Source organism: Ranitomeya imitator, chromosome 2, assembly GCF_032444005.1.
Source record: "Ranitomeya imitator isolate aRanImi1 chromosome 2, aRanImi1.pri, whole genome shotgun sequence".
NCBI classification, from domain to species: Eukaryota; Metazoa; Chordata; class Amphibia; order Anura; family Dendrobatidae; genus Ranitomeya; species Ranitomeya imitator.
Window position 1 is genome coordinate 226,139,526 of NC_091283.1, and position 23,753 is coordinate 226,163,278.

At 46.9% G+C, this 23,753-nt stretch overlaps 9 pseudogenes; all 9 read right to left on the minus strand.

The window, feature by feature from the left end:
- Nucleotides 1-1,090: 1,090 nt before the first annotated feature.
- LOC138668253 (U2 spliceosomal RNA) lies at nt 1,091-1,313 on the minus strand (annotated as a pseudogene).
- Nucleotides 1,314-2,500: 1,187 nt separating this feature from the next.
- On the minus strand, nt 2,501-2,723 carry LOC138668254 (U2 spliceosomal RNA; annotated as a pseudogene).
- Nucleotides 2,724-3,910: 1,187 nt separating this feature from the next.
- Nucleotides 3,911-4,133, minus strand: LOC138668255 (U2 spliceosomal RNA; annotated as a pseudogene).
- Nucleotides 4,134-5,320: 1,187 nt separating this feature from the next.
- Nucleotides 5,321-5,500, minus strand: LOC138668273 (U2 spliceosomal RNA; annotated as a pseudogene).
- Nucleotides 5,501-6,730: 1,230 nt separating this feature from the next.
- Nucleotides 6,731-6,953, minus strand: LOC138668256 (U2 spliceosomal RNA; annotated as a pseudogene).
- Nucleotides 6,954-8,140: 1,187 nt separating this feature from the next.
- Nucleotides 8,141-8,363, minus strand: LOC138668257 (U2 spliceosomal RNA; annotated as a pseudogene).
- A 1,187-nt stretch (nt 8,364-9,550) lies between these two features.
- On the minus strand, nt 9,551-9,773 carry LOC138668258 (U2 spliceosomal RNA; annotated as a pseudogene).
- A 1,187-nt stretch (nt 9,774-10,960) lies between these two features.
- On the minus strand, nt 10,961-11,192 carry LOC138668265 (U2 spliceosomal RNA; annotated as a pseudogene).
- A 12,060-nt stretch (nt 11,193-23,252) lies between these two features.
- On the minus strand, nt 23,253-23,476 carry LOC138668237 (U2 spliceosomal RNA; annotated as a pseudogene).
- Nucleotides 23,477-23,753: the final 277 nt, after the last annotated feature.

Here is a 23,753-nt window from a genome sequence, read left to right on the forward strand (position 1 = left end):
TGTGACTTGTGCCGCACCAAGGTCCAACACTGATACCCTTTGGGGAGATGGAGCCAAAGATTGCCCTGAGGAGGACATTTTAGCAAAGCAAACGCCTTCACAACTACAGATCTGCTGTTTGTTCAAGCTGGGAGCCCCTCGTTTTTAATCTGCATAACCCCACCTATTGTAACCCTCCCCTCTCTTTGTTCCCATGTGCACTACTACGGAGTGCCAGGAGGAGGTGTGGGAGAGGGAAATTCAAAAAACAAACAAGCGAGCAGCTGTCATCCCTTAGCTCTCCTGATGCCTGCCGGCCGGCCGGGTATAGACCCTGCTGCCTACCTATCACCATGCTGCCCGCCGCTGTTCCAGCAGCAGACTGAAGAGGACTGCCACCGCACTGCTTTTTATAGGCCAAGGGCCCATTGTGACACGTGAGGGTTCCAGCCCATTGTGACACGTGAGGGTTCCAGACCATGGCCAAGGGCCCATTGTGACACGCGAGGGTTCCGCGCCCAGATTCTATCTAATGCAGGCAGCGCACCTGGTTGCTAGAAAGCATGAGAATACTCACCCAGGTGGAGATAGGCAGCGTATTCAAGATCAGCACAGGCACAATTGGTCCTTTCTTTAAATGCAAAGACACCAAATTTAAAAGTCAGCGGTCCACAAGAGGGAGACAATGTTTTACAATAGAAATCATGCTGTCACAAACGTGGTCTGTATGGCAGAACTACTCATGGGTTACTTCAATTAAAGCATTAAGTACTGATAGCAAGGAAGGAGCCTCACTTTGTAGATGGTCTATTTGCAACAATGTAACAAAGGCCAAATACGTGTCCACATCTTCACACGCCGGTTGCAACCAGTAAAGAGAGACTGACTGATTGATTGATAGATTTCATATTGAACGCAATACAAGGCTTGACTTGCATAGGGGCAAACAATGCAATGCACGCAAAATGTTGCAATTGGTCACATTAATTCAAGCAAAATGCATTTGGCATCTGAAATGTGCAACTTTGACCCTGAAAAGAATTCACAGAATGGGTTAAAACACAACGTGCACTGATTTCAATTCAATCAGTATTTGGAAGCCGGATCCGAGAAGGAGTGCACCGTTCCCTCCCGGAGAGACCGCAATAACGGCTCAATGCGTGGAGTGGACAGAGCAAGCTGTTTTCCCATCTCCCTGTTCTAAAAATGCATTTAATGTATGGTCCCCAAATAGGAGATGTATCCAATATTAAACTGATCAGAACAGATACTGCACTTGACCTTGAGCGGCGGCGACGACGACGACGATTTCAGCCAAAGGGCCGAGCAGCGTTAACCAGATATGGTTTTGCACTTTCACCACCACACCAAGCCCTGACACTGACACTTGGTTCTAGCCAAAAGGCCGAGAAGCATTAACCAGAAATCGTTTGTGACTTGTGCCGCACCAAGGTCCAACACTGATACCCTTTGGGGAGATGGAGCCAAAGATTGCCCTGAGGAGGACATTTTAGCAAAGCAAACGCCTTCACAACTACAGATCTGCTGTTTGTTCAAGCTGGGAGCCCCTCGTTTTTAATCTGCATAACCCCACCTATTGTAACCCTCCCCTCTCTTTGTTCCCATGTGCACTACTACGGAGTGCCAGGAGGAGGTGTGGGAGAGGGAAATTCAAAAAACAAACAAGCGAGCAGCTGTCATCCCTTAGCTCTCCTGATGCCTGCCGGCCGGCCGGGTATAGACCCTGCTGCCTACCTATCACCATGCTGCCCGCCGCTGTTCCAGCAGCAGACTGAAGAGGACTGCCACCGCACTGCTTTTTATAGGCCAAGGGCCCATTGTGACACGTGAGGGTTCCAGCCCATTGTGACACGTGAGGGTTCCAGACCATGGCCAAGGGCCCATTGTGACACGCGAGGGTTCCGCGCCCAGATTCTATCTAATGCAGGCAGCGCACCTGGTTGCTAGAAAGCATGAGAATACTCACCCAGGTGGAGATAGGCAGCGTATTCAAGATCAGCACAGGCACAATTGGTCCTTTCTTTAAATGCAAAGACACCAAATTTAAAAGTCAGCGGTCCACAAGAGGGAGACAATGTTTTACAATAGAAATCATGCTGTCACAAACGTGGTCTGTATGGCAGAACTACTCATGGGTTACTTCAATTAAAGCATTAAGTACTGATAGCAAGGAAGGAGCCTCACTTTGTAGATGGTCTATTTGCAACAATGTAACAAAGGCCAAATACGTGTCCACATCTTCACACGCCGGTTGCAACCAGTAAAGAGAGACTGACTGATTGATTGATAGATTTCATATTGAACGCAATACAAGGCTTGACTTGCATAGGGGCAAACAATGCAATGCACGCAAAATGTTGCAATTGGTCACATTAATTCAAGCAAAATGCATTTGGCATCTGAAATGTGCAACTTTGACCCTGAAAAGAATTCACAGAATGGGTTAAAACACAACGTGCACTGATTTCAATTCAATCAGTATTTGGAAGCCGGATCCGAGAAGGAGTGCACCGTTCCCTCCCGGAGAGACCGCAATAACGGCTCAATGCGTGGAGTGGACAGAGCAAGCTGTTTTCCCATCTCCCTGTTCTAAAAATGCATTTAATGTATGGTCCCCAAATAGGAGATGTATCCAATATTAAACTGATCAGAACAGATACTGCACTTGACCTTGAGCGGCGGCGACGACGACGACGATTTCAGCCAAAGGGCCGAGCAGCGTTAACCAGATATGGTTTTGCACTTTCACCACCACACCAAGCCCTGACACTGACACTTGGTTCTAGCCAAAAGGCCGAGAAGCATTAACCAGAAATCGTTTGTGACTTGTGCCGCACCAAGGTCCAACACTGATACCCTTTGGGGAGATGGAGCCAAAGATTGCCCTGAGGAGGACATTTTAGCAAAGCAAACGCCTTCACAACTACAGATCTGCTGTTTGTTCAAGCTGGGAGCCCCTCGTTTTTAATCTGCATAACCCCACCTATTGTAACCCTCCCCTCTCTTTGTTCCCATGTGCACTACTACGGAGTGCCAGGAGGAGGTGTGGGAGAGGGAAATTCAAAAAACAAACAAGCGAGCAGCTGTCATCCCTTAGCTCTCCTGATGCCTGCCGGCCGGCCGGGTATAGACCCTGCTGCCTACCTATCACCATGCTGCCCGCCGCTGTTCCAGCAGCAGACTGAAGAGGACTGCCACCGCACTGCTTTTTATAGGCCAAGGGCCCATTGTGACACGTGAGGGTTCCAGCCCATTGTGACACGTGAGGGTTCCAGACCATGGCCAAGGGCCCATTGTGACACGCGAGGGTTCCGCGCCCAGATTCTATCTAATGCAGGCAGCGCACCTGGTTGCTAGAAAGCATGAGAATACTCACCCAGGTGGAGATAGGCAGCGTATTCAAGATCAGCACAGGCACAATTGGTCCTTTCTTTAAATGCAAAGACACCAAATTTAAAAGTCAGCGGTCCACAAGAGGGAGACAATGTTTTACAATAGAAATCATGCTGTCACAAACGTGGTCTGTATGGCAGAACTACTCATGGGTTACTTCAATTAAAGCATTAAGTACTGATAGCAAGGAAGGAGCCTCACTTTGTAGATGGTCTATTTGCAACAATGTAACAAAGGCCAAATACGTGTCCACATCTTCACACGCCGGTTGCAACCAGTAAAGAGAGACTGACTGATTGATTGATAGATTTCATATTGAACGCAATACAAGGCTTGACTTGCATAGGGGCAAACAATGCAATGCACGCAAAATGTTGCAATTGGTCACATTAATTCAAGCAAAATGCATTTGGCATCTGAAATGTGCAACTTTGACCCTGAAAAGAATTCACAGAATGGGTTAAAACACAACGTGCACTGATTTCAATTCAATCAGTATTTGGAAGCCGGATCCGAGAAGGAGTGCACCGTTCCCTCCCGGAGAGACCGCAATAACGGCTCAATGCGTGGAGTGGACAGAGCAAGCTGTTTTCCCATCTCCCTGTTCTAAAAATGCATTTAATGTATGGTCCCCAAATAGGAGATGTATCCAATATTAAACTGATCAGAACAGATACTGCACTTGACCTTGAGCGGCGGCGACGACGACGACGATTTCAGCCAAAGGGCCGAGCAGCGTTAACCAGATATGGTTTTGCACTTTCACCACCACACCAAGCCCTGACACTGACACTTGGTTCTAGCCAAAAGGCCGAGAAGCATTAACCAGAAATCGTTTGTGACTTGTGCCGCACCAAGGTCCAACACTGATACCCTTTGGGGAGATGGAGCCAAAGATTGCCCTGAGGAGGACATTTTAGCAAAGCAAACGCCTTCACAACTACAGATCTGCTGTTTGTTCAAGCTGGGAGCCCCTCGTTTTTAATCTGCATAACCCCACCTATTGTAACCCTCCCCTCTCTTTGTTCCCATGTGCACTACTACGGAGTGCCAGGAGGAGGTGTGGGAGAGGGAAATTCAAAAAACAAACAAGCGAGCAGCTGTCATCCCTTAGCTCTCCTGATGCCTGCCGGCCGGCCGGGTATAGACCCTGCTGCCTACCTATCACCATGCTGCCCGCCGCTGTTCCAGCAGCAGACTGAAGAGGACTGCCACCGCACTGCTTTTTATAGGCCAAGGGCCCATTGTGACACGTGAGGGTTCCAGCCCATTGTGACACGTGAGGGTTCCAGACCATGGCCAAGGGCCCATTGTGACACGCGAGGGTTCCGCGCCCAGATTCTATCTAATGCAGGCAGCGCACCTGGTTGCTAGAAAGCATGAGAATACTCACCCAGGTGGAGATAGGCAGCGTATTCAAGATCAGCACAGGCACAATTGGTCCTTTCTTTAAATGCAAAGACACCAAATTTAAAAGTCAGCGGTCCACAAGAGGGAGACAATGTTTTACAATAGAAATCATGCTGTCACAAACGTGGTCTGTATGGCAGAACTACTCATGGGTTACTTCAATTAAAGCATTAAGTACTGATAGCAAGGAAGGGGCCTCACTTTGTAGATGGTCTATTTGCAACAATGTAACAAAGGCCAAATACGTGTCCACATCTTCACACGCCGGTTGCAACCAGTAAAGAGAGACTGACTCATTGATTGATAGATTTCATATTGAACGCAATACAAGGCTTGACTTGCATAGGGGCAAACAATGCAATGCACGCAAAATGTTGCAATTGGTCACATTAATTCAAGCAAAATGCATTTGGCATCTGAAATGTGCAACTTTGACCCTGAAAAGAATTCACAGAATGGGTTAAAACACAACGTGCACTGATTTCAATTCAATCAGTATTTGGAAGCCGGATCCGAGAATGAGTGCACCCTTCCCTCCCGGAGAGACCGCAATAACGGCTCAATGCGTGGAGTGGACAGAGCAAGCTGTTTTCCCATCTCCCTGTTCTAAAAATGCATTTAATGTATGGTCCCCAAATAGGAGACGTATCCAATATTAAACTGATCAGAACAGATACTGCACTTGACATTGAGCGGCGGCGGCGACGACGACGATTTCAGCCAAAGGGCCGAGCAGCGTTAACCAGATATGGTTTTGCACTTTCACCACCACACCAAGCCCTGACACTGACACTTGGTTCTAGCCAAAAGGCAGAGAAGCATTAACCAGAAATCGTTTGTGACTTGTGCCGCACCAAGGTCCAACACTGATACCCTTTGGGGAGATGGAGCCAAAGATTGCCCTGAGGAGGACATTTTAGCAAAGCAAACACCTTCACAATTGCAGATCTGCTGTTTGTTCAAGCTGGGAGCCCCTCGTTTTTAATCTGCATAACCCCACCTATTGTAACCCTCCCCCCTCTTTGTTCCCATGTGCACTACTACGGAGTGCCAGGAGGAGGTGTGGGAGAGGGAAATTCAAAAAACAAACAAGCGAGCAGCTGTCATCCCTTAGCTCTCCTGATGCCTGCCGGCCGGCCGGGTATAGACCCTGCTGCCTACCTATCACCATGCTGCCCGCCGCTGTTCCAGCAGCAGACTGAAGAGGACTGCCACCGGACTGCTTTTTATAGGCCAAGGGCCCATTGTGACACGTGAGGGTTCCAGCCCATTGTGACACGTGAGGGTTCCAGACCATGGCCAAGGGCCCATTGTGACACGCGAGGGTTCCGCGCCCAGATTCTATCTAATGCAGGCAGCGCACCTGGTTGCTAGAAAGCATGAGAATACTCACCCAGGTGGAGATAGGCAGCGTATTCAAGATCAGCACAGGCACAATTGGTCCTTTCTTTAAATGCAAAGACACCAAATTTAAAAGTCAGCGGTCCACAAGAGGGAGACAATGTTTTACAATAGAAATCATGCTGTCACAAACGTGGTCTGTATGGCAGAACTACTCATGGGTTACTTCAATTAAAGCATTAAGTACTGATAGCAAGGAAGGGGCCTCACTTTGTAGATGGTCTATTTGCAACAATGTAAGAAAGGCCAAATACGTGTCCACATCTTCACACGCCGGTTGCAACCAGTAAAGAGAGACTGACTGATTGATTGATAGATTTCATATTGAACGCAATACAAGGCTTGACTTGCATAGGGGCAAACAATGCAATGCACGCAAAATGTTGCAATTGGTCACATTAATTCAAGCAAAATGCATTTGGCATCTGAAATGTGCAACTTTGACCCTGAAAAGAATTCACAGAATGGGTTAAAACACAACGTGCACTGATTTCAATTCAATCAGTATTTGGAAGCCGGATCCGAGAAGGAGTGCACCGTTCCCTCCCGGAGAGACCGCAATAACGGCTCAATGCGTGGAGTGGACAGAGCAAGCTGTTTTCCCATCTCCCTGTTCTAAAAATGCATTTAATGTATGGTCCCCAAATAGGAGATGTATCCAATATTAAACTGATCAGAACAGATACTGCACTTGACCTTGAGCGGCGGCGACGACGACGACGATTTCAGCCAAAGGGCCGAGCAGCGTTAACCAGATATGGTTTTGCACTTTCACCACCACACCAAGCCCTGACACTGACACTTGGTTCTAGCCAAAAGGCCGAGAAGCATTAACAAGAAATCGTTTGTGACTTGTGCCGCACCAAGGTCCAACACTGATACCCTTTGGGGAGATGGAGCCAAAGATTGCCCTGAGGAGGACATTTTAGCAAAGCAAACACCTTCACAATTGCAGATCTGCTGTTTGTTCAAGCTGGGAGCCCCTCGTTTTTAATCTGCATAACCCCACCTATTGTAACCCTCCCCCCTCTTTGTTCCCATGTGCACTACTACGGAGTGCCAGGAGGAGGTGTGGGAGAGGGAAATTCAAAAAACAAACAAGCGAGCAGCTGTCATCCCTTAGCTCTCCTGATGCCTGCCGGCCGGCCGGGTATAGACCCTGCTGCCTACCTATCACCATGCTGCCCGCCGCTGTTCCAGCAGCAGACTGAAGAGGACTGCCACCGCACTGCTTTTTATAGGCCAAGGGCCCATTGTGACACGTGAGGGTTCCAGCCCATTGTGACACGTGAGGGTTCCAGACCATGGCCAAGGGCCCATTGTGACACGCGAGGGTTCCGCGCCCAGATTCTATCTAATGCAGGCAGCGCACCTGGTTGCTAGAAAGCATGAGAATACTCACCCAGGTGGAGATAGGCAGTGTATTCAAGATCAGCACAGGCACAATTGGTCCTTTCTTTAAATGCAAAGACACCAAATTTAAAAGTCAGCGGTCCACAAGAGGGAGACAATGTTTTACAATAGAAATCATGCTGTCACAAACGTGGTCTGTATGGCAGAACTACTCATGGGTTACTTCAATTAAAGCATTAAGTACTGATAGCAAGGAAGGGGCCTCACTTTGTAGATGGTCTATTTGCAACAATGTAACAAAGGCCAAATACGTGTCCACATCTTCACACGCCGGTTGCAACCAGTAAAGAGAGACTGACTGATTGATTGATAGATTTCATATTGAACGCAATACAAGGCTTGACTTGCATAGGGGCAAACAATGCAATGCACGCAAAATGTTGCAATTGGTCACATTAATTCAAGCAAAATGCATTTGGCATCTGAAATGTGCAACTTTGACCCTGAAAAGAATTCACAGAATGGGTTAAAACACAACGTGCACTGATTTCAATTCAATCAGTATTTGGAAGCCGGATCCGAGAAGGAGTGCACCGTTCCCTCCCGGAGAGACCGCAATAACGGCTCAATGCGTGGAGTGGACAGAGCAAGCTGTTTTCCCATCTCCCTGTTCTAAAAATGCATTTAATGTATGGTCCCCAAATAGGAGATGTATCCAATATTAAACTGATCAGAACAGATACTGCACTTGACCTTGAGCGGCGGCGACGACGACGACGATTTCAGCCAAAGGGCCGAGCAGCGTTAACCAGATATGGTTTTGCACTTTCACCACCACACCAAGCCCTGACACTGACACTTGGTTCTAGCCAAAAGGCCGAGAAGCATTAACAAGAAATCGTTTGTGACTTGTGCCGCACCAAGGTCCAACACTGATACCCTTTGGGGAGATGGAGCCAAAGATTGCCCTGAGGAGGACATTTTAGCAAAGCAAACGCCTTCACAACTACAGATCTGCTGTTTGTTCAAGCTGGGAGCCCCTCGTTTTTAATCTGCATAACCCCACCTATTGTAACCCTCCCCTCTCTTTGTTCCCATGTGCACTACTACGGAGTGCCAGGAGGAGGTGTGGGAGAGGGAAATTCAAAAAACAAACAAGCGAGCAGCTGTCATCCCTTAGCTCTCCTGATGCCTGCCGGCCGGCCGGGTATAGACCCTGCTGCCTACCTATCACCATGCTGCCCGCCGCTGTTCCAGCAGCAGACTGAAGAGGACTGCCACCGCACTGCTTTTTATAGGCCAAGGGCCCATTGTGACACGTGAGGGTTCCAGCCCATTGTGACACGTGAGGGTTCCAGACCATGGCCAAGGGCCCATTGTGACACGCGAGGGTTCCGCGCCCAGATTCTATCTAATGCAGGCAGCGCACCTGGTTGCTAGAAAGCATGAGAATACTCACCCAGGTGGAGATAGGCAGCGTATTCAAGATCAGCACAGGCACAATTGGTCCTTTCTTTAAATGCAAAGACACCAAATTTAAAAGTCAGCGGTCCACAAGAGGGAGACAATGTTTTACAATAGAAATCATGCTGTCACAAACGTGGCCTGTATGGCAGAACTACTCATGGGTTACTTCAATTAAAGCATTAAGTACTGATAGCAAGGAAGGGGCCTCACTTTGTAGATGGTCTATTTGCAACAATGTAACAAAGGCCAAATACGTGTCCACATCTTCACACGCCGGTTGCAACCAGTAAAGAGAGACTGACTCATTGATTGATAGATTTCATATTGAACGCAATACAAGGCTTGACTTGCATAGGGGCAAACAATGCAATGCACGCAAAATGTTGCAATTGGTCACATTAATTCAAGCAAAATGCATTTGGCATCTGAAATGTGCAACTTTGACCCTGAAAAGAATTCACAGAATGGGTTAAAACACAACGTGCACTGATTTCAATTCAATCAGTATTTGGAAGCCGGATCCGAGAAGGAGTGCACCGTTCCCTCCCGGAGAGACCGCAATAACGGCTCAATGCGTGGAGTGGACAGAGCAAGCTGTTTTCCCATCTCCCTGTTCTAAAAATGCATTTAATGTATGGTCCCCAAATAGGAGATGTATCCAATATTAAACTGATCAGAACAGATACTGCACTTGACCTTGAGCGGCGGCGACGACGACGACGATTTCAGCCAAAGGGCCGAGCAGCGTTAACCAGATATGGTTTTGCACTTTCACCACCACACCAAGCCCTGACACTGACACTTGGTTCTAGCCAAAAGGCCGAGAAGCATTAACAAGAAATCGTTTGTGACTTGTGCCGCACCAAGGTCCAACACTGATACCCTTTGGGGAGATGGAGCCAAAGATTGCCCTGAGGAGGACATTTTAGCAAAGCAAACGCCTTCACAACTACAGATCTGCTGTTTGTTCAAGCTGGGAGCCCCTCGTTTTTAATCTGCATAACCCCACCTATTGTAACCCTCCCCTCTCTTTGTTCCCATGTGCACTACTACGGAGTGCCAGGAGGAGGTGTGGGAGAGGGAAATTCAAAAAACAAACAAGCGAGCAGCTGTCATCCCTTAGCTCTCCTGATGCCTGCCGGCCGGCCGGGTATAGACCCTGCTGCCTACCTATCACCATGCTGCCCGCCGCTGTTCCAGCAGCAGACTGAAGAGGACTGCCACCGCACTGCTTTTTATAGGCCAAGGGCCCATTGTGACACGTGAGGGTTCCAGCCCATTGTGACACGTGAGGGTTCCAGACCATGGCCAAGGGCCCATTGTGACACGCGAGGGTTCCGCGCCCAGATTCTATCTAATGCAGGCAGCGCACCTGGTTGCTAGAAAGCATGAGAATACTCACCCAGGTGGAGATAGGCAGCGTATTCAAGATCAGCACAGGCACAATTGGTCCTTTCTTTAAATGCAAAGACACCAAATTTAAAAGTCAGCGGTCCACAAGAGGGAGACAATGTTTTACAATAGAAATCATGCTGTCACAAACGTGGTCTGTATGGCAGAACTACTCATGGGTTACTTCAATTAAAGCATTAAGTACTGATAGCAAGGAAGGGGCCTCACTTTGTAGATGGTCTATTTGCAACAATGTAACAAAGGCCAAATACGTGTCCACATCTTCACACGCCGGTTGCAACCAGTAAAGAGAGACTGACTCATTGATTGATAGATTTCATATTGAACGCAATACAAGGCTTGACTTGCATAGGGGCAAACAATGCAATGCACGCAAAATGTTGCAATTGGTCACATTAATTCAAGCAAAATGCATTTGGCATCTGAAATGTGCAACTTTGACCCTGAAAAGAATTCACAGAATGGGTTAAAACACAACGTGCACTGATTTCAATTCAATCAGTATTTGGAAGCCGGATCCGAGAATGAGTGCACCCTTCCCTCCCGGAGAGACCGCAATAACGGCTCAATGCGTGGAGTGGACAGAGCAAGCTGTTTTCCCATCTCCCTGTTCTAAAAATGCATTTAATGTATGGTCCCCAAATAGGAGACGTATCCAATATTAAACTGATCAGAACAGATACTGCACTTGACCTTGAGCGGCGGCGACGACGACGACGACGACGACGATTTCAGCCAAAGGGCCGAGCAGCGTTAACCAGATATGGTTTTGCACTTTCACCACCACACCAAGCCCTGACACTGACACTTGGTTCTAGCCAAAAGGCCGAGAAGCATTAACAAGAAATCGTTTGTGACTTGTGCCGCACCAAGGTCCAACACTGATACCCTTTGGGGAGATGGAGCCAAAGATTGCCCTGAGGAGGACATTTTAGCAAAGCAAACGCCTTCACAATTACAGATCTGCTGTTTGTTCAAGCTGGGAGCCCCTCGTTTTTAATCTGCATAACCCCACCTATTGTAACCCTCCCCTCTCTTTGTTCCCATGTGCACTACTACGGAGTGCCAGGAGGAGGTGTGGGAGAGGGAAATTCAAAAAACAAACAAGCAGCAGCTGTCATCCCTTAGCTCTCCTGATGCCTGCCGGCCGGCCGGGTATAGACCCTGCTGCCTACCTATCACCATGCTGCCCGCCGCTGTTCCAGCAGCAGACTGAAGAGGACTGCCACCGCACTGCTTTTTATAGGCCAAGGGCCCATTGTGACACGTGAGGGTTCCAGCCCATTGTGGAGACACCATCACGTGTTTCTCAACGCAGTGATTCCAGAACACTGCCCCCATCCCTTATGGGAAATATGCAGATGCAGGTAAAGAAGCTGCGGAGACACCATCACGTGTTTCTCGACGCAAGCAGTGAATAGCCAGGCCTTTCCCCTAGAAGGAACAACCACGGGAAGGGCAGCATCCTATGAAGGAAAGCCACCTATGCCAAGCATGGTATCCATCCACAGACAGCTGTTTCGGGGTGTTTGCCCCTCATCAGTGTGGAGTAGGAATCTGGCTATTAGGAGCAGTGCCTAGTAAAAAGGCTATAAAGGCACAGATGATTGGCCTCGGGGAGACCAAAACAGCCAACACTGCGGAGACACCATCACGTGTTTCTCAACGCAGTGATTCCAGAACACTGCCCCCATCGCTTATGGGAAATATGCAGATGCAGGTAAAGAAGCTGCGGAGACACCATCACGTGTTTCTCGACGCAAGCAGTGAATAGCCAGGCCTTTCCCCGGGAAGGAACAACCACGGGAAGGGCAGCATCCTATGAAGGAAAGCCACCTATGCCAAGCATGGTATCCATCCACAGACAGCTGTTTCGGGGTGTTTGCCCCTCATCAGTGTGGAGTAGGAATCTGGCTATTAGGAGCAGTACCTAGTAAAAAGGCTATAAAGGCACAGATGATTGGCCTCGGGGAGACCAAAACATCCAACACTGCGGAGACACCATCACGTGTTTCTCAACGCAGTGATTCCAGAACACTGCCCCCATCCCTTATGGGAAATATGCAGATGCAGGTAAAGAAGCTGCGGAGACACCATCACGTGTTTCTCGACGCAAGCAGTGAATAGCCAGGCCTTTCCCCGGGAAGGAACAACCACGGGAAGGGCAGCATCCTATGAAGGAAAGCCACCTATGCCAAGCATGGTATCCATCCACAGACAGCTGTTTCGGGGTGTTTGCCCCTCATCAGTGTGGAGTAGGAATCTGGCTATTAGGAGCAGTGCCTAGTAAAAAGGCTATAAAGGCACAGATGATTGGCCTCGGGGAGACCAAAACATCCAACACTGCGGAGACACCATCACGTGTTTCTCAACGCAGTGATTCCAAAACACTGCCCCCATCCCTTATGGGAAATATGCAGATGCAGGTAAAGAAGCTGCGGAGACACCATCACGTGTTTCTCGACGCAAGCAGTGAATAGCCAGGCCTTTCCCCGGGAAGGAACAACCACGGGAAGGGCAGCATCCTATGAAGGAAAGCCACCTATGCCAAGCATGGTATCCATCCACAGACAGCTGTTTCGGGGTGTTTGCCCCTCATCAGTGTGGAGTAGGAATCTGGCTATTAGGAGCAGTGCCTAGTAAAAAGGCTATAAAGGTACAGATGATTGGCCTCGGGGAGACGAAAACATCCAACACTGCGGAGACACCATCACGTGTTTCTCAACGCAGTGATTCCAGAACACTGCCCCCATCCCTTATGGGAAATATGCAGATGCAGGTAAAGAAGCTGCGGAGACACCATCACGTGTTTCTCGACGCAAGCAGTGAATAGCCAGGCCTTTCCCCGGGAAGGAACAACCACGGGAAGGGCAGCATCCTATGAAGGAAAGCCACCTATGCCAAGCATGGTATCCATCCACAGACAGCTGTTTCGGGGTGTTTGCCCCTCATCAGTGTGGAGTAGGAATCTGGCTATTAGGAGCAGTGCCTAGTAAAAAGGCTATAAAGGCACAGATGATTGGCCTCGGGGAGACCAAAACATCCAACACTGTGGAGACACCATCACGTGTTTCTCAACGCAGTGATTCCAGAACACTGCCCCCATCCCTTATGGGAAATATGCAGATGCAGGTAAAGAAGCTGCGGAGACACCATCACGTGTTTCTCGACGCAAGCAGTGAATAGCCAGGCCTTTCCCCGGGAAGGAACAACCACGGGAAGGGCAGCATCCTATGAAGGAAAGCCACCTATGCCAAGCATGGTATCCATCCACAGACAGCTGTTTCGGGGTGTTTGCCCCTCATTAGTGTGGAGTAGGAATCTGGCTATTAGGAGCAGTGCCTAGTAAAAAGGCTATAAAGGCACAGATGATTGGCCTCGGGGAGACCAAAACATCCAATACTGCGGAGACACCATCACATGTTTCTCAACGCAGTGATTCCAGAACACTGCCCCCATCCCTTATGGGAAATATGCAGATGCAGGTAAAGAAGCTGCGGAGACACCATCACGTGTTTCTCGACGCAAGCAGTGAATAGCCAGGCCTTTCCCCGGGAAGGAACAACCACGGGAAGGGCAGCATCCTATGAAGGAAAGCCACCTATGCCAAGCATGGTATCCATCCACAGACAGCTGTTTCGGGGTGTTTGCCCCTCATCAGTGTGGAGTAGGAATCTGGCTATTAGGAGCAGCTTCTTTACCTGCATCTGCATATTTCCCATAAGGGATGGGGGCAGTGTTCTGGAATCACTGCGCTGAGAAACACGTGATGGTGTCTCCGCAGTGTTGGATGTTTTGGTCTCCCCGAGGCCAATCATCTGTGCCTTTATAGCCTTTTTACTAGGCACTGCTCCTAATAGCCAGATTCCTACTCCACACTGATGAGGGGCAAACACCCCGAAACAGCTGTCTGTGGATGGATACCATGCTTGGCATAGGTGGCTTTCCTTCATAGGATGCTGCCCTTCCCGTGGTTGTTCCTTCCCGGGGAAAGGCCTGGCTATTCACTGCTTGCGTCGAGAAACACGTGATGGTGTCTCCGCAGCTTCTTTACCTGCATCTGCATATTTCCCATAAGGGATGGGGGCAGTGTTCTGGAATCACTGCGTTGAGAAACACGTGATGGTGTCTCCGCAGTGTTGGATGTTTTGGTCTCCCCGAGGCCAATCATCTGTGCCTTTATAGCCTTTTTACTAGGCACTGCTCCTAATAGCCAGATTCCTACTCCACACTGATGAGGGGCAAACACCCCGAAACAGCTGTCTGTGGATGGATACCATGCTTGGCATAGGTGGCTTTCCTTCATAGGATGCTGCCCTTCCCGTGGTTGTTCCTTCCCGGGGAAAGGCCTGGCTATTCACTGCTTGCGTCGAGAAACACGTGATGGTGTCTTCGCAGCTTCTTTACCTGCATCTGCATATTTCCCATAAGGGATGGGGGCAGTGTTCTGGAATCACTGCGTTGAGAAACACGTGATGGTGTCTCCGCAGTGTTGGATGTTTTGGTCTCCCCGAGGCCAATCATCTGTGCCTTTATAGCCTTTTTACTAGGCACTGCTCCTAATAGCCAGATTCCTACTCCACACTGATGAGGGGCAAACACCCCGAAACAGCTGTCTGTGGATGGATACCATGCTTGGCATAGGTGGCTTTCCTTCATAGGATGCTGCCCTTTCCGTGGTTGTTCCTTCCCGGGGAAAGGCCTGGCTATTCACTGCTTGCGTCGAGAAACACGTGATGGTGTCTCCGCAGCTTCTTTACCTGCATCTGCATATTTCCCATAAGGGATGGGGGCAGTGTTCTGGAATCACTGCGTTGAGAAACACGTGATGGTGTCTCCGCAGTGTTGGATGTTTTGGTCTCCCCGAGGCCAATCATCTGTGCCTTTGTAGCCTTTTTACTAGGCACTGCTCCTAATAGCCAGATTCCTACTCCACACTGATGAGGGGCAAACACCCCGAAACAGCTGTCTGGAGTGAGGTTTTCTGGAGCAATCCAGACCCTTTTGCAGAGAATTCTGTTTTTTTCTGTGGTCGTTTGTACCGACAGCTTTGAAGATGAGTTATGTGAAGAACACCATCCGAGTGACGTTGGAGCCATCTATCCGGGCAAGGAGCAGCGTGGTCTTTATTGTACGTGACCTTATTGAGGAAAAGGCTGGAGGAAAGCGGGAGAACATCTATAGCATCAATGAGTTCCCTAATCAAGGTAACTACGATGTTACTTTTATGTCGGAGCATTATTGCCTGAATGTCTATGAGTGGTTTCGGAATCATGCCGGAGATCCCTGTTTGAAGGGAGTGAAATGTGAACCACTGTTTGGTCTTCAGGAAAGGCAGGTGACTATCACTGTCTATAACCCCTTTACTGAACCTGCATTGTTGGAGAGCTTCCTCTCACAGTATTGTGACTTTGTTTCAAAGGGAGAGAAGCAAGTGAACTGTTTAGGAATCTTCAATTGTCGATATAAATATCGTGTAAAGTTCAGAAGAGATCCTGGCAGTGTGGGTGGGTTCAGACACCCTCCGGCGAACTTCTCTGTGGCAGGGCATAGGGGTTTCCTCACGTACCCTGGGCAGCCTCTGTTTTGCAGGAGATGTTTCTCTTTTGGACATGTCCAGGCAGACTGCCAGAAGGGGCAGTGTTGCCGAAACTGCAAGAAGGAGGGGCATATGGCTGGTGATTGCCCGATGGCTAAGACCTGTGACGTGTGTGGTAGTAGTGACCACATGTATAAGGATTGTCCGTGGAGGGCGCCTAGACGCTCAGAGAGTGAATGGAGAGAGGAGGAGGAGAGAAGGAGGAGGTTGGCGACTATCAGGAAGGAAACTGAAAGAATGGAGAGAGAGGAAAGGAGGGAGAGGGAGAGGGAAAGACGCTCTGTGACTCCAGATGACATTGTGCTAACACCCCGTGGTAACATAGTAACATAGTAACATAGTTAGTAAGGCCGAAAAAAGACATTTGTCCATCCAGTTCAGCCTATATTCTATCATAATAAATACCCAGATCTACGTCCTTCTACAGAACCTAATAATTGTATGATACAATATTGTTCTGCTCCAGGAAGACATCCAGGCCTCTCTTGAACCCCTCGACTGAGTTCGCCATCACCACCTCCTCAGGCAAGCAATTCCAGATTCTCACTGCCCTAACAGTAAAGAATCCTCTTCTATGTTGGTGGAAAAACCTTCTCTCCTCCAGACGCAAAGAATGCCCCCTTGTGCCCGTCACCTTCCTTGGTATAAACAGATCCTCAGCGAGATATTTGTATTGTCCCCTTATATACTTATACATGGTTATTAGATCGCCCCTCAGTCGTCTTTTTTCTAGACTAAATAATCCTAATTTCGCTAATCTATCTGGGTATTGTAGTTCTCCCATCCCCTTTATTAATTTTGTTGCCCTCCTTTGTACTCTCTCTAGTTCCATTATATCCTTCCTGAGCACCGGTGCCCAAAACTGGACACAGTACTCCATGTGCGGTCTAACTAGGGATTTGTACAGAGGCAGTATAATGCTCTCATCATGTGTATCCAGACCTCTTTTAATGCACCCCATGATCCTGTTTGCCTTGGCAGCTGCTGCCTGGCACTGGCTGCTCCAGGTAAGTTTATCATTAACTAGGATCCCCAAGTCCTTCTCCCTGTCAGATTTACCCAGTGGTTTCCCGTTCAGTGTGTAATGGTGATATTGATTCCCTCTTCCCATGTGTATAACCTTACATTTATCATTGTTAAACCTCATCTGCCACCTTTCAGCCCAAGTTTCCAACTTATCCAGATCCATCTGTAGCAGAATACTATCTTCTCTTGTATTAACTGCTTTACATAGTTTTGTATCATCTGCAAATATCGATATTTTACTGTGTAAACCTTCTACCAGATCATTAATGAATATGTTGAAGAGAACAGGTCCCAATACCGACCCCTGCGGTACCCCACTGGTCACAGTGACCCAGTTAGAGACTATACCATTTATAACCACCCTCTGCTTTCTATCACTAAGCCAGTTACTAACCCATTTACACACATTTTCCCCCAGACCAAGCATTCTCATTTTGTGTACCAACCTCTTGTGCGGCACGGTATCAAACGCTTTGGAAAAATCGAGATATACCACGTCCAATGACTCACCGTGGTCCAGCCTATAGCTTACCTCTTCATAAAAAATGATTAGATTGGTTTGACAGGAGCGATTTCTCATAAACCCATGCTGATATGGAGTTAAACAGTTATTCTCATTGAGATAATCCAGAATAACATCCCTCAGAAACCCTTCAAATATTTTACCAACAATAGAGGTTAGACTTACTGGCCTATAATTTCCAGGTTCACTTTTAGAGCCCTTTTTGAATATTGGCACCACATTTGCTATGCGCCAGTCCTGCGGAACAGACCCTGTCGCTATAGAGTCACTAAAAATAAGAAATAATGGTTTATCTATTACATTACTTAGTTCTCTTAGTACTCGTGGGTGTATGCCATCCGGACCCGGAGATTTATCTATTTTAATCTTATTTAGCCGGTTTCGCACCTCTTCTTGGTACTATGAGTGATGCACAGAAGGAAGATAAGGAGTTTTGGTTGGCGGCAAAAAAAGTAGAGAAGGGGTTTAAGAAGAAGGAAGAAGATCAGGAAGAAGATGAGGAAGAAGATGATGACTCTACTGTGCCTGAAATGTTTTCTCTTGAGGAAGCAATGGATGCAACGGAGGAAGACGTGCGTATTTCTGAAGCTGAGAGCCCTGTGCACCCCTCAGATCCTCAGAATATTAGAGGGCTTTCTTCAGATCAGGACAGGGGTGCGAATAAGTGTCAGAGGGAGGAGGATGGGGAAAGTGATGAGGCATGCAGTAGTATGCCTAAGAGGAAAATTGGTCCAGCTAAAAAAAAATGGAGTGAGCACGAAGGGGCTAGTGGTTCAGAGACTTGCTGTTCAGTCCGAATGGCAGAGGAGGACAATGGTGATACTGGGTAAAATGAAAGCTCAGTGGATCTGTTGTTTTTTTTTTCTCTCCTTTCTGTGAGTCTTGACCTTTGTCAAGGGCTTTTTGTGTAATGTGTGTAGTTTTGTGGTAATTTTTGCATTGTTTTTTTGTTTTTATAGTATGGGTTTTTCTATAGTTTCTCAAAATGTGAGAGTTTTTAAGAAAGCGAGGAGGAGAGCAGCAATTTTGGATTTTTTAGCTATGCAGAGTGCATCTATTTTTTGTTTGCAAGAATGTGGGATTGTGGATGGTGTGAAAGGGGATGAGTGGTCTTATGGTGCGTCTGTGTGGTCTGGTAGTGCAAATAATAGAAATGATGGTGTGGGTATTTTAGTTAAGGGGCAGGAGGTGGTTTTGAATAATTATTTGGTGGTGGAGGTGGGGAGGTGTATCTTAGCAAATTTTGAATATAAAAATGCTAAGTTTTGTGTTATCAATATTTATGCGCCAGTAGAAAAAAATGAGCGTAAGTTATTATTTGAAAAAGTGAAGCTTTTTGTTCCAGGAAGAGTGCCTGTGGTGATTGTGGGTGATATGAATTGTGATGTGGGGGGAGTGAATGTGGATGTGTCTGGAAAAGTTTTGCTGGAGTTAGTTACTGACTTTGATTTGAGTGATATGCAGCGTGTGTGTAAGGTTAACCCTTTGTTAGATACCTTTTTTTCTGATAGTGGAAGAGCACAGTCCAGGTTGGATTATTGTTTTATTTCTAAAAATATTATTCCTGTTGGATATAAGCAGGATAGGGTCGTTTTTTCGGACCATGTTTGTGTGTTATGCGAGTTAGATATTAATGTTAGTGGTGTGTTTGGAAAGGGTTTGTGGAAATTAAATGTGAAATTGTTGGAAAATGAAGCTGTGAGGAAGGAGTATGTGAGAAAGTATGAACAGTGGTGTAAAAGTAAGGAAAGTTTTGGGAATGTTTGTGAGTGGTGGGATTGGGTTAAGAGGCAGACAAAAAAGTTTTTTAAAAGTGTGGGGTATGAATTTGCGGCAATTAAGAGGGAAAAGTTTGTTAAGTTGAATGCCCGTTTATGTTTATTGTATAAATTGAGGGAAGGAGGAATGGAGGTGGAGGAGGGGATAAAAAAGGTTAAAAAAGAAATTAAAGAGTTTTTGGAAGAGAAAGGGAAGAGTATTATTTTTAGGGCAAAAATTGATAGAATGGAGCAAGATGAAAGGTGTTCGAGGTTTTTCTTTAAAAAGGTTTTTGGGAAAAAGCAGAGTATGGGTGTTTTGAATGCAGAGGATGGAAGAGAGGTAAGTGGGGAGGATATGTGTGAACATGTGGCTAAGTTTTATGAGGAGCTGTATGCAGTGAAGTGGAGGGATGAGGCTTTGGAGGAGGATGTACTAAGTGTATTAGAAAATAAATTGAGTGAGATGGAGAGAGAGAGAGTGATGGGTGAGGTGACAGGTGATGAGGTATGGAAGGTAATGAATAGCATGGCGTTAAATAAGACTCCAGGAGAGGATGGACTTCCTATAGAGTTTTATAGGGTGATGTGGCATGTGATTGGTAAGGATTTTGTGGATATGTGTAAGTATATGTGGTCTAGTATGGAGGTGGCTGAGAGTATGCGTGCAGGGATGGTTGTGTTAATACCTAAAAAAGGAGATTTGAAGAGTTTAAAAAATTGGAGACCGATAACGTTGTTGAATTGCGATTATAAGATCTATGCGAAAGTAATGGCGAATAGGATGCGTGATGTGATAGAGAGTGTGATTGGGGATGAACAGTGTTGTGCGGTGCCTGGGAGACGTATACATGAGTGTGTGTGTATGTTGAGAGATTGTTTGTGGGACTGTATGAGTCGGAAGAAGAGTGTATTTGTTTTGAGTTTGGACTTTGAAAAGGCGTATGATCGGTTATCACATAGTTTTTTGTTCCGGGTATTATTGAGAATGGGGTTTCCGCCTGATTTTGTTTGGAGGGTGAGGAGCTTATATAAAGACATTTATAGTTGTGTTTTGATGAATGGTTCTGTGGGTAGAAGAGTGAATGTTTTTTCAGGTGTGCGACAAGGTTGTCCTTTGTCTCCTGTGGTTTTTATTTGTGCGATTGAACCGTTGCTTTGTATGTTGAGGAAAGATAAAGTGATTAGAGGAGTACAAGTGCCAGGAGGTGGAGGGAGGGAATGGAAGGTTAGTGCTTATATGGATGACGTGTGTGTGTTGTGTGATTCAGAGTATTCTGTGAGGCGGGTGAAGTTATTAGCGTCTATTTTTTGTGGTGCGTCAGCATTTAAGGTGAATTGGGAGAAGAGTGAGTGTAAGGTTTTTGGGGGAGGGGTTTTAAGTAAGGATGTAGGAGTGAATGAGGTGACTGGGTCTATTAAGGTTTTGGGGGTGAAATTTTCAGAGAGTTTGGATGGGAAAGAAAGTTGGGATGATGCAAAAGGAAAGGTTGAGCGGAAGTTATGTTTTTGGAAGATGAGAAGTCTTTCGTTTTTTGGAAAAATCTTAGTTATTAAAAGTGTGATTTTGCCTATTTTCTTACATATTGCAGTGGTCTTTCCGCCGGGGTATATGTGTATGAGAGGGTTAAATAGGATTCTGTTTGTGTTTTTGTGGAATTCTAGAATGGAGAGGGCTAGGAGGGAGGTTTTGGTGAAACGTTTAAAAAAAGGTGGGTTGGGTTTTCCAAACCTTGAGGTGTTTTTTGGTGTAAATATTGTGGTTTTTGTGTTGAGGATGATTAGGATGGATGGCAAGTTTTCTTGTCTGTGTAGGTTTTTGTTTGGGGCGTATTTATTTCGTTTGAAGTGGCGAGAGAGGGACCTGAGGTATCCGGTTGCTTTTGACGTGCCTAGATGGTATGTGTGGGTTTATAAATTTTTGGTGAAGTATGAGTTGTGTGATGTGGATGTTAGGTTGTTGAGTAATAAGAAGGCTGTGTATAGGATGATTGAATGTAGAGAGACAGAGTGTGGAATAAACATGGTTAGAGGGAATGATATAGAAAAAGTATGGAAGAAAGTGCGGTTGGACGGTATGACGAATAGGCAGAGTGAGATTGTGTGGCAGTCTTTCCATGGAGTGTTACCAGTTAGAGAATTTCAGAAGAATCGTGGGTTGGGGAGAAGTGATATGTGTCCGAGAGGTGGGTGTGGTGGAAGGGAAAGTGTAATACATGTGTTTTGGAATTGTCATTATGCTAGGGAGGTGATTGGAAGAATGGGACCGTTGTGTAAAGAATTGTGTGGTGTGAGCTTGTTATCATTCGAGTTGTTCATGTTTGGCTTGGGAATGTGTGATGGAGTGAAGGAGAGAGTGTTGTGGTTAATAGTTGCATGTATAAAGGAAGTATTATGGGATGTGAGGAATGTGTATGTTTTTAAGAGAAAGGAAATTGTAGTAAAGAATAGTCTAAAAGTGATTTTGGGGAAGATGTATGTGTGTTTTCTATGGGATAAAAGAAGAAGGGGGGAGGTGGATGCCGAAGGGATTTGGAAGGTGAAGAAGTGGAGATACCTTGTAAATATGTCTTGATTTGTTTTTTCTGATGTTGTGTTAAACTGAAATTTTCCGATGATGATGGGAACAGCTTTTGTGTTTTGGATTTGACGCAGCTGTTTGGGATTTTTCTTTGGTCTTGGATTTCTGGACCGTGGATTTTCCCATCTGAGGGAAAAAAAAAAAAAAAAAAAAAGAAACAGCTGTCTGTGGATGGATACCATGCTTGGCATAGGTGGCTTTCCTTCATAGGATGCTGCCCTTCCCGTGGTTGTTCCTTCCCGGGGAAAGGCCTGGCTATTCACTGCTTGCGTCGAGAAACACGTGATGGTGTCTCCGCAGCTTCTTTACCTGCATCTGCATATTTCCCATAAGGGATGGGGGCAGTGTTCTGGAATCACTGCGTTGAGAAACACGTGATGGTGTCTCCGCAGTGTTGGATGTTTTGGTCTCCCCGAGGCCAATCATCTGTGCCTTTATAGCCTTTTTACTAGGCACTGCTCCTAATAGCCAGATTCCTACTCCACACTGATGAGGGGCAAACACCCCGAAACAGCTGTCTGTGGATGGATACCATGCTTGGCATAGGTGGCTTTCCTTCATAGGATGCTGTCCTTCCCGTGGTTGTTCCTTCCCGGGGAAAGGCCTGGCTATTCACTGCTTGCGTCGAGAAACACGTGATGGTGTCTCCGCAGCTTCTTTACCTCCAGCCCATTGTGACACGTGAGGGTTCCAGACCATGGCCAAGGGCCCATTGTGACACGCGAGGGTTCCGCGCCCAGATTCTATCTAATGCAGGCAGCGCACCTGGTTGCTAGAAAGCATGAGAATACTCACCCAGGTGGAGATAGGCAGCGTATTCAAGATCAGCACAGGCACAATTGGTCCTTTCTTTAAATGCAAAGACACCAAATTTAAAAGTCAGCGGTCCACAAGAGGGAGACAATGTTTTACAATAGAAATCATGCTGTCACAAACGTGGTCTGTATGGCAGAACTACTCATGGGTTACTTCAATTAAAGCATTAAGTACTGATAGCAAGGAAGGGGCCTCACTTTGTAGATGGTCTATTTGCAACAATGTAACAAAGGCCAAATACGTGTCCACATCTTCACACGCCGGTTGCAACCAGTAAAGAGAGACTGACTGATTGATTGATAGATTTCATATTGAACGCAATACAAGGCTTGACTTGCATAGGGGCAAACAATGCAATGCACGCAAAATGTTGCAATTGGTCACATTAATTCAAGCAAAATGCATTTGGCATCTGAAATGTGCAACTTTGACCCTGAAAAGAATTCACAGAATGGGTTAAAACACAACGTGCACTGATTTCAATTCAATCAGTATTTGGAAGCCGGATCAGAGAAGGAGTGCACCGTTCCCTCCCGGAGAGACCGCAATAACGGCTCAATGCGTGGAGTGGACAGAGCAAGCTGTTTTCCCATCTCCCTGTTCTAAAAATGCATTTAATGTATGGTCCCCAAATAGGAGACGTATCCAATATTAAACTGATCAGAACAGATACTGCACTTGACCTTGAGCGGCGACGACGACGACGACGATTTCAGCCAAAAGGGCCGAGCAGCGTTAACCAGAAATGGTTTTGCACTTTCACCACCACACCAAGCCCTGACACTTGGTTCTAGCCAAAAGGCCGAGAAGCATTAACCAGGAATCGTTTGTGACTTGTGCCGCACCAAGGCCTAGCACTGATACCCTTTGGGGAGATGGAGCCAAAGATTGCCCTGAGGAGGACATTTTAGCAAAGCAAACGCCTTCACAATTACAGATCTGCTGTTTGTTCAAGCTGGGAGCCCCTCGTTTTTAATCTGCATAACCCCACCTATTGTAACCCTCCCCCCTCTC